Source organism: Stegodyphus dumicola, chromosome 11, assembly GCF_044657685.1.
Source record: "Stegodyphus dumicola isolate Sdum_Otavi_A_Nest chromosome 11, ASM4465768v1".
NCBI classification, from domain to species: Eukaryota; Metazoa; Arthropoda; class Arachnida; order Araneae; family Eresidae; genus Stegodyphus; species Stegodyphus dumicola.
The window spans coordinates 76,297,225-76,306,590 of NC_140778.1; the positions used below are offsets into that span (position 1 = coordinate 76,297,225).

The 9,366-nt window shown below is 28.4% G+C and overlaps 1 long non-coding RNA gene across 1 annotated transcript; it reads left to right on the top strand.

The window, feature by feature from the left end:
- The first annotated feature begins 2,128 nt into the window (after positions 1-2,128).
- LOC146994124 (uncharacterized) lies at positions 2,129-9,366 on the top strand. Its single transcript, XR_015044016.1, has 2 exons — positions 2,129-2,213; positions 5,506-9,366. It is a non-coding gene; the product is annotated as an uncharacterized LOC146994124 (long non-coding RNA).

Consider the following 9,366-nt stretch of genomic DNA (forward strand, 5'->3'; position numbering starts at 1 on the left):
TAACTTTAAATAAATAAATAAAGGTAATACAAGACATTCTGATGGTTCTGATGAAGTCACGTGTGTGCTGATTCATTGCAGTTAGCAATATTTCTTGAAATGTGTTGGTCCTGAAATCAGTTTCTCATTTATTTCAAGGTTTTGAAAAGAAGTAAAAAAAGTATCAAATTGGTTAAAATTTATTCAAAGGGGTTAAAACAAAAAGAGTGGCATTTATCTCATGTACATATTTTAATTCTTTTAGAACTTGTATTTTAGAACCACCAAAAATTGTTTTCAGATTTTTTCATTAAATAGCTTCACAAAACTCACTTCATTCTCTGACAACTGAAAGTATTAAATTATATTGCTTGTATTATTTATTACTGTACTAAAAATGGTCTGCCTTAATAGATATTGTGTATCATTTATTTTTAGATTATTATATTAGATTAAGTTTATTCTTATAGGAAAAAAAAGTAATAATGTATATATGTGCAAGATAAGTTGATAAAAAGGTTAATTTTTTTGATTGTTTACTTAAAACATCCAACAGAAGTCATACACTTAAAATTTATATGTATAAATTGATTCACATATTTGCATTAAACTGAATATTTTTATTACATTATCTTAGAATAATAATGTACTTATGTAGAATTTACTAATATTTTACTCTATATACATACAAATATATTGCATTATTTCAGACTTCCATATTTAGATATTTGGATAAAAAAGGCCAAGCATTTTTAGATGTCACATCTGTAAATAGTATAAAGCAAAACTCTTACAGGGAAAAAAAAAAAAAAAAAAAGGGGGGAAAAGAAAAGGACATTTGAAGTACAGTTCTTATACTAGAAATTCGGTGCTTTAAACCTATAAGTTCTTTTGATAAAGTTAATGATAAGACATAGTGCTGCCATTTATTTTTAAATAGAATATATAAATATGTCATCTATTACTTGAATATAATATATATATATTAATATATAAATATCCTTGAATATGATGTATAATTATCTTCAGGAAAATATTCATAACAAAATAATTTTTCTAACAAAAATAATCATCTGTTATCATACTTCAATACCATAAAATATATTTGGAGGTAAAATGACTTTCCTGTATAAAGTTTTATTTTTGAGCTTATGAGGACAGGATATGATAATAAAACAAATACTGCATAAGTCATTTGTAAGCGATTATTTTCTATATTCAGAAGTCACATATATTTATAAAAAATACCTTAGAATTATCTTTATTATAATTTTGTACATATCACCCTCCTTCTTTTCAATATTAAATATAAGAGAGTCAATTGTGTTTTTAATAAATCATCAAGTACACTATCAAAAGGTAAAAAATTTTCACGTCTTTATATTAAAATTTGAGTTCTTCTAAGAGTTTAAAACAAACTCACACACAAAAGTTTGCTGTAGAAACCAAAATTATGATAAAAAATTTCTAAACTTTTCTTTTAAGGAGCTGGGTGGTTTGTTTACATTCTTTTTCAGCAAGACATTTTTCGAGACCAGACTCAAAAATGTATGTATGCATGTATATCTGTGCACACACACACAAACGTATGTACACACATATACATATGCTACATGAACACCTACATCGGTACATACAAGCATATGCACATACATTTCTAATTCATCTCCTGAACACACTCTTTATGTATATAAATGCTTCTGTATGCAATTTTATAGAAATATTTAGCTACGCATGACAGAAAAATTACACAAGGTTTTAAGACGATTTTTCAATTTCCTTTCGTAAGAATGTGATTTTACTGTTTGCATGCGTGATTTATTTAAATCTGTTGATAAGAATTTCAAGAAATTTTGATTATTTGTGTAAACTCCGCATCAGTATAAAATGATCAAACATTAGCAATTTAAAACAAGAATAATATTCAGATATATTCAAAGTTCTTTATTTTATATAATGTTTTAGATATCTATCAAGAATGATAGTAATTAGTCATCAAACGAAATAAAAAATAACTTTTTCTTGATATTCTAGCACTACACTATTCACCCTTCCGATAATCAACACAAATGTAAACAAACATCTCTTTACGACTGGTCGGAATGCGCAGAAATCACGAAAGTGTCTCTGCGCAACTAGTCGTACGTTTAGCATTTTTACCATGTTTCAGCTAAACGTCCGACGTCGTACGGGTAGACACAGCCTACTTTGTTTACGTTTTATGTGGAATTGTGGTAAGATTGTATATGGAAAATCTTGCGGAATTGATAAGGACCGCTCTTCATATTTAATTTTTTGTTTCTTGCTGTATACGAGAGTGGACGTAATATGAATAAATCTCTATGCTACAGTCAATTATTTCCATTATTCGAATTAATTCATCTTGAGAACTTTAAAAGTCTTAATAAACAGAAACTTACTCATATTTGTACTTAACTTACTCATATTACTTATACAAAAGTATTGATATGCTTTGTTCAATTCTCTTGTTAATAAAAAACAGCAATTGTGCATGTAATCACAGTAAAGGAAGCACTTCCGGAGAGAACCCGGTGAATGTAAACATTGCCAAATTTGGCGATAATAGTTAAAATCTGGTAACCCAGCGGATTCAACCTATCCGCTTGTTGCAACCATTCATCTTGCGTCCATTTTGTTCCGTTATCACTGTGGTTCTTCCCATTTGCAGATTTCTATTATTATTCTTTTATTTATTACTTTTTTTCTTAATTTTTTAACAACGAATAGATAGAAATATTTTCGTAGATCCCGGTTCTCGGTTCGGGATGAAAGGAAGAAAATAAAGCGCGAGGGGTGAATGCTAATTTGTAACACGGCTGTTCACGTTGTGTTCTTAATTATTAACAGCTGTACGCACGCAGAACCATGAGGTTTCGAAACGCTCAAATAATTCATTTTCGTACTCTGCAAAAATGTGCATTTTAAATAATTAAGTAATGCTTTTATTTTTATTATTGTTTATTGTCAACTAAAATTATGATAATAAATCAATTTTTTTATGGCGTAAAATTGTAACAATATATTGTTAATGCTTTTCTTACAATAACCTTTCAGAGGAAGACACATTTCTGCACACAGAAATTAAGGACCATTAATGAAAAAAAATTCAGGACCTATGAGTAAATGCGAACTGAATAAATTCAATTAAAAATATTAGCGATGCCTGCATTTCACATTTGTAATACCATCCTAAAAATAAAATAGATCCATAAGTAGTATGTATTATTACTAAACATGAATTAACATGATTATTAATAAATTTGAAAATGAAATAAACTAGAAGTAATTGATCAAGTAGCATTAAATATTTTACTCTTATAATAGTTGGGCATATTTGAAAGAAGTGACATTTACATTTTACTAACTTTATGTAACTTTTTTTTATGTCTCATAATGTCACATACTTGGTCAGGCTAGCGGTTTAGGTTTTAGTAAGTAGCAGGTTGATTTTATGTCAAATGGCATAGGTTAAAATGAGAAGTATCATAATCAGCATAATTCATAACAAAAGTTAATAATTTAATAATTAATTTCTGTTTAAATTTAACACCAATTTATTTCCGTATATCACGTTTAACCTGTTAGTTTTACATCTACATGCCTATTATCTGTGAATTTTTACTACCATATGCTTAATATATTGTTTAGTCTGCTAACTAGAATTTACATGCACTAAAAATCACGTTTACGGTTCGCCTCATCGTCGATGAAACGCGAGCTTGGCGAGTAAAAATGGAACGGCGCCAACGGGTTCTCTGCGGATGAAAACCCACAGTAAAAAATAGTGAAAATTGTTGCCTAAGTAGTAATAATGCATGATTATAAAATAAATATTAGAATCTACTGAAGTAATAATTACATATGTTAGAACACAAGAAAAGAATCTGAATTTTTATTTATTTTAGTGATCCGTATTTTTTCTTTTTTTTTAAATTATGTTCACAGAGTTCTTTTTTAAGTTTCCCCCAAACAGCAGAGATGCGTGACCTAAATTTTGTACTGAACAACACAAAATTATGTTCAAAGAAAAATTAATAAATTCTGCATTGCCTACGATTGCTAGTTAAAAAAAAATCATGTTTTCCATTTCTTCACATCGAAAAATTATACTGGGGGGGGGGAGACACCACTTCATTTGGCATTTGATGTTTTATATCAATAAAAATCCCATGGTTTTAACCATTGATTCTAATTTTAATCCTTCTTCATTGTTAGCTTTTAAGTAAATTTGCTTCTTATTTGCATTTTAGTCTCTTTCTGTCAATAGTGGTATTAAGGATTTGGTTTTTATCATTTAACCATACTCTCCAGTTTCTTTCTGTTGCTTCTCTTTCCTTACACCCAGTGTGCATGCTGTGCTGAATGCATTATTTCAGATTCAAAATATGTAGACAGAAAACTGTACCAGAACGACAAAAGTGGTAATTTAACAACACTGGCATCAATTATCCCCTCCCTAAGACAACCACTTCCGTAGAAATATTTTTATAGCAGCTGTGTCTGGCTGTCTTACATATGGTTCACTGTATTTTGTGATTTAAAATTTATTAGCTCGTTATAATACTGATGCAATTTAAAGTTTTTTCTTAGTTAGTTCAAACATCCCATGTTATGGATCAAAAAGTAGTATCTTATGATTATTAGTCATATTATTAAAAATTTCAAAATGGCTTTTGGAAATTTTCTTCCTTATGCAATGATTTGCAGTTTGGCAAAAAATCTTTCACAAGTTGGTCTTACTATGGGCAAGTATTGAATTTTGTTTTCGAAACGATAACCAGTAATTTTGTGTAGAGTTAAAAATCATTTCTATGGTATATGTAAATCTTTTTAGTTTTTAATATATTTCAAAAGTTCCTTTTCTTATGCCATAAGGCATGTGTAAAATAAGCTTATTTCCTTGTATTATTATTATTAAACCATTCAGAAGAAGCCTTTCTGATAATTAATCACTGAAACTTACATCGTACCTTTCTGTTAATTAGAAAATAATTTTGGATAATAAAATAAATGTTTTAGAAAAGTATTATATTATTAAAATATTTTTAAAAATATATTAAATTAATATATTAGAAATCTCTGTAATTTAAAGCAAGCTTTCATTCTTCAACTACATGTCCATTTCCGATACCCAAAGGCTAATTCCATCATAATAACTTATCTTTTACCCGGTCATTATTCAGTGAAACCTTTCTATTTGAAAATTCTGTGATTCAGATATTCAAATTAAATACATTAGGCAATTTGTGTTTATTATCTACATTTGTTTCAATAATAATGTTTTTGTTGGCATTAATTTCTCCAAGTAATTTAAACATTAGGTTGTTTAAGGCTATTTTTTATCTATTCATTTATTGAAATATTTACATTTATTACTTCTTATATATTAATATTTACATTTATTACTTCCCCCCCATTAGATAATCCAAGAATTTTATATACTTATAATTTATGGTATAGGCTTGTATATATGCAATATGAAATTTTTTTTTTTTAATTTTCCAGAAGAAAAAAATTCTTATCTTCTACTTGTTATCTCATTATCGGATTGTTTTATAAGGTATTTCTCCTGCCTACGTAGCATGCCTCGGCACATATTCGGGAGGTCCATGGTTCTAGTCGCGGAGAGGGCATTGCTCGTTTTTCACGTCTCTCAGCTTCCAAAAAAATCCTAATGTCTCTACAATGTCTTCTTCAAAATAAACAAATAATCTGATGGAATGAAAATATTTTGGTCATTAAAACTTTTTAATCACTGCTGTTTACATCTACATTTCTTTTTTCACATAATTTGAAGTTTTCAAGCAGTTTGAAGGTTTTCAAACTAAGTTTCAGAGAAATTTTAGATATCGTGCAACTCCTCTGGGGCATCTTCAAGTTAAAATCAAAATTTAAAACTATTTTTAATATCACTGGAGGACATGCAATAGAATAAAAATATTTCTTTAAGTTTCTGTTACAAAAAATATTAAGCAGATTTGATTTTTTTGATTAACATTATAATGAAATAATGATTTTCTTTTCACTTTCTGCATAAAATGCACAAATTTTTTATTTCAATTCTTTTTTAACATTTATTTTTTTGAGGATGGAAATGCTTCTCTCTAAAAAATTACAATTTTAGAGTTTTTTCTGAATTTACAGATTTGAAGACAGTTGGATAGAAAAGCCACAATTTTTTAAATGGAGGAATAAATACAGCCCTGGCTTTTGTTATGTTTTATGCATTTAATAAATTTCCGCCCGACTGTTTATTAATTCTACCTAACACAATTAATCGATACTTGTTTCTAATATAGAATTTTAGCATCAATTCTACATAATAACATGAGTAATCTTTTTTTAATTGAATTTTATCAATATTAACTAAATACTTTGGCACTATGAACTAAGAATTTTTTCCTTGACTTTTATCTTTCAATACTTTAGGAACTGGTCATTGATTTACATCTATAATAAAAGAAATAAATGCTTGTATGAGTTTTAACATATTGTTAAAAATGCAATAAACTTCAGCTCCTTTGTTGCATGAATAATGTTAAACTCCCTGTTAAGTATTTCTTTAGCATCTTCTATGTAACAGTATAGACTCCATGATTATTCCTTAAAATTGGAAGTATCAGAAATAGATGTAAATATGTATTGTCTTTTGCATTAACTTACAAAAATAAAAGTGTGAATGTCTGAATGGAATTATATAGAAAGAGCTACAGGACGCTATGTTGTCATGATGGTCATTCCACTATACAGGAAATATCAAATCAAACAATAAGTGCAGGAAAAGATTCAGTAAGAGTATATAGTCTCTTCTGAAACAATACATTTGGCTGTAGTTGTTCCATATGATATTCCTATACAACATCCCAAAATCTTGGTAAATAACTTTCTAAACCAAGATTACAGTGTAAAAAAAGTAGTGGAAAAATGTTATAGTCATGTAACTGGGCTACCATACATAAAAATTAAGCAGTGTTACAAGTGTTTTTATCTTAACTGCTTGTTACAAACCAAATAACAAGCTATGAGAAAGAACATGTAGTGTCAGTACAGCTGGATGATCCCTTTTACAGAGTTGCTAATTTGAAAACAAGTTAACCTGTAAAACTACCTTTCATACTGGTTTGCTTTAGATTCATTTGGTAACAAATATGCCATTAAAGTCTGTACCAATCAATCAATAAACCTTGTTACAAGCAAGTTTTTGTTTGCAGGACGCTGTTCATAATTGGCTTTCTTTTGGTGGTATAGCAACAGCGAAGGGAGAAAGATTCGGTTAATTTAAATTCAACTAACATAGCAAATTCCATTCTTCTGTAACTTTATAATTTGATACAGCTTTATTTTTCAGAATTTTATTCACACCACTATTTCATCCATTGCAGACAAATTCCACAAGTGCATATTTTAAAATTAATTTCACATTTAAAAAAGTATGATTTGTTTATAAATGATTTGTTATAAAAATAAAAATGAGTTATAAAAATCATTGTAACTTGGATAAATACACACACACACACACAAAAAAAAAAAAAAAAAAAAACATACAAAAATGGTGATGCTGCTTATTAAAAACTGAAGAATTGTTATATGCACATACACACGGTTGACACAGTTTGGTGCATCCTGTGAAATTTGTTATGGTAATATGATAGCAAAAATTTTTTTTTGTTATTTTGTATTAAAATTATTAAGGTTTTGACGGCTATGCTAAGTTACACAAAACAAGGTAACTACAGTAAGAGCTATGTACCTTAGGTAAAGGATGCCTTTGAGAAGGTATTTCTATGAGAAATTGACTTGTATTCACATAATACATAAGGAAAAACAGGAAAATCAGCTATCCCATTCACCAGTATTTGTACCTGGATCAAACATCCAATGTTCAGCTATCTTATCTGCTAGCCTACTGGTACCAGTCAAAATAGACAGTAATGTAATATTATACAAGCTAAGTAGCATTGACTTATACATCACTAAAGAAATAAATACACTTCAGAAAACCTGTTTTAATTATAAGATTATTTTGAAAAACGTTGCTCATTATAAAACTAAAGAATGGATTTTCTTTACACACTGACTGTTAAATTATTATATTTCAAATCAACAGACTACATTTATACAATAAGACAGGATGAAAAATACAGTAGTCATTGAGTTTCTGAAGAAACAATAAAAATTTTCAAATCTATCATAGTATACCCTGTTTAATGTTTAATATAGTATGGAAGGTTTTGTAAAGCATCAGCTATTTAAAAAAAAAAAAAAAAAGCATGCAATAGCTGTCAATGAAATTAAATAAAAATCAAACAGAGTTCTGTTACACGTTATGCAACAAAATTAATGAATATGAACGTCTATAAAAATTTTTTTCTTTTTTTAACTTGGACCAGATCTGGAAACATCAACCAGATCTTAGGCAATAAAATTAATAAAAATTTATGTTGATAAATACTTAAGAACAAAATGGCCAAACTTTCAACTAGATAACCAAATAAAGTGTTTGCGTTCTAGAGGATTTTATTTACTTCACATACATACATACATTATCTTTACATTTACTTTCATAACTCGTATGATATATAACATACTCTTATCATCGAATGGTTATGATTTTCTATAATAATAAGGAAATTTTTTTAACAGTTTCTACTTCGTGTCTGCAAAGTATTCCTTTAAATTGCAAGGTTTCGCGATATTAATTTTCCTTCTGACAAAGTTTATACACGAATCCAAACATTAAAACCTTCATAATCGATAAACAACGGCCATTTCATTATCAGTGGCAAAAAGCTGCCTATCGATAGTAAAAGGACAGTTTGGGCCATCCGAAAAAGCGGCGACCCACAAAATAATGCGTAATCGGAACTGAGTACTGCTCACATTATTACCAATGTGCCAGGTAGTAACCTTTATCGCCTCCAAAATGTCGCCAAACTACCAGTTACCATATTGTAAAGATCAACCCATATTTTTTTACAGTGAATAATGTCTAATCATTACCCCTGATTACTTATGAAATTCAAAAGACAAAATATTAAAACAAATTTTGGTACTTCCATATTAACAAAACCATCTTGGTGCAATTTGGCATTTTTTATTAGATTAAAATGTAAAAGTTACTTATTGGTTGGATGGTGGTGGTTTTTGTATCCTTTCGTGTTTTAGAAAGATTCCCAAACTAACAGAATTTCTCATTAAGTTCCTGAACAAAACATAAAAATAGAATATACTTCAGAAAATGAAAATACAAATTTTAATTATTAAATAAGGATTACGTGATAGTACATTAAAAGAATAAGACATTTACATTCATTTTTTTAAAAATCTTTTTCCGCTACTCTTCTCCCCAAGCATACAGTGATCTGT